Raw genomic sequence first — 1,744 nt, forward strand, 5'->3', positions numbered from 1 at the left:
GATCACTATGACACCTAGGAATCGCCTCCTTACCACATTGTTCTAATAGCCACATCATGGTCAGACCAGGCCAGTCATCGCCCCTGGTGTCCACAGTCTACCGAATAGATAAGCCAAAACCACGAGAAATGCCCAGCCAACACCAGCTAGACTGAGGAAATTTTCCACCTAGACTTAAGAGCAACTTGGACTGAACTATGCAAGTCATAAAAATGGCACTAGCCCCACTGAAGCATTTGGGAGAAATCCATTCCCTTTGCCTCGCTAATTTTTTCCATGGCAGATGTTTTTCCCAGATATAGACCCAGAGTTGCTGCCAGCCAACTACAGGTGCATGTACCAAGAAAGCAACCCTGGCCAACCAGTAAGACTAAGAGCAAGGAACCAAAATTCATCCGAACTCCATCACTTGAGCCACACCGAGCCATTCAGAAGCAAAGAGCTCGCCGGCAGCGTATAACCCTGCCTTCCCAGGATCGCATAGCAACCCACCAACCTCCTCTTGTCCCCAGACTTAACAACTCTCTGACCTCTTTGGGCAGGCCATGTTTTCAGAACAGTATATTTCACTCTGCAGGAAGGCACTCGTGTCACCAATTAATACGTGTTGGCCTGCTGGCCGGACGGTCCACAGTTCAAACCCACCAGCCACTCGTCAGGAAAAAAAGACAGGGCTTTCTGCACTTTTAAAGCTTTACAGCCTTGGAAATTATAAAGGGTCACTAGCGAGTCAGAAATGACTGGCTGGCAGCAGGGGGGGCGGGTTAGTGCCACGTGGCTTTATGTTATCCTGAAAGTACGAGCAGTGGACCCTTTAAGTTAGGTAACCGAGGAGCACAGAAACAAAGGCGGGCAGTTAAGAGACGATCACGTGGTGACAGGAGAGGGGATGACACGATACAGCCACAAACCAAGGAGCACCAAATATCACTGGCAGCGCCAGAGGTGGAAGAGACGTGAAATGATCCTGCCCTAGAGCATTCAGAGGTGGCCCTGGGAACAACTGATCTCACACTCTGGTCTCTGGAATGTGAGAAAGTATGAGAAAGTAAATTTGTTTTTAAGTCACCAAGTTTGAGGTGATCTGTCCTGCAGCCAGAGGAAATTCAGTAGTTATCTGCTCCAGCCCCGGGTCGGGAGGAGCAAGCAAATCCAATGCGGCAAAGCTCTCAACCCCGGCGGCCTCCAAGATGGACGAAAGAGCAAAGGTCGTGGTGCACAAAAAGCGCTAAGCATAATGCTCTTCCTGCCGGGAGGAGAAAAAGGAAACGCTCTAGGGGCAGGACTGGAGAGGAAAAATCACACCCACTTATCTGCGGACTTACCGAAAGGCAGACATCGTGGCATCCCAAGCACTAAAATTCTGCTGAGGATCGAGCACCAGGGAAACCAGCAGTGCAGACGCTAAGAACTGGCACCCGCACAAGGCAGGCCAGAACAGACAGACTAACTCTAACTAGGCTGGTCGCCTGCTAAAACAAAGAATATCAATATTCCCATAGGATGTAACTATGGACCAGCATCTCATAAGGTAATACTCAAAATGCCCGGCTGCCATCCAACTGACTCAGCAAAGAACCAGAAATATCTCAACTCCTAGCTGAAAAGACTATAAACAGACTCCAGACCTGCAAAATAACACAGATGCTTCCACTGTCAGACAGCTTTACAAGTTACTATCAACACCTCTAACGAGCAAATACTCCTAAGTTAAGTCTCAGGGACACACACACACACACACACA

The sequence above is a fragment of the Echinops telfairi genome, unplaced genomic scaffold (assembly GCF_000313985.2).
Source record: "Echinops telfairi isolate 266 unplaced genomic scaffold, ASM31398v2 ScPeMD7_7475;HRSCAF=8513, whole genome shotgun sequence".
In the NCBI taxonomy this organism is placed as follows: domain Eukaryota; kingdom Metazoa; phylum Chordata; class Mammalia; order Afrosoricida; family Tenrecidae; genus Echinops; species Echinops telfairi.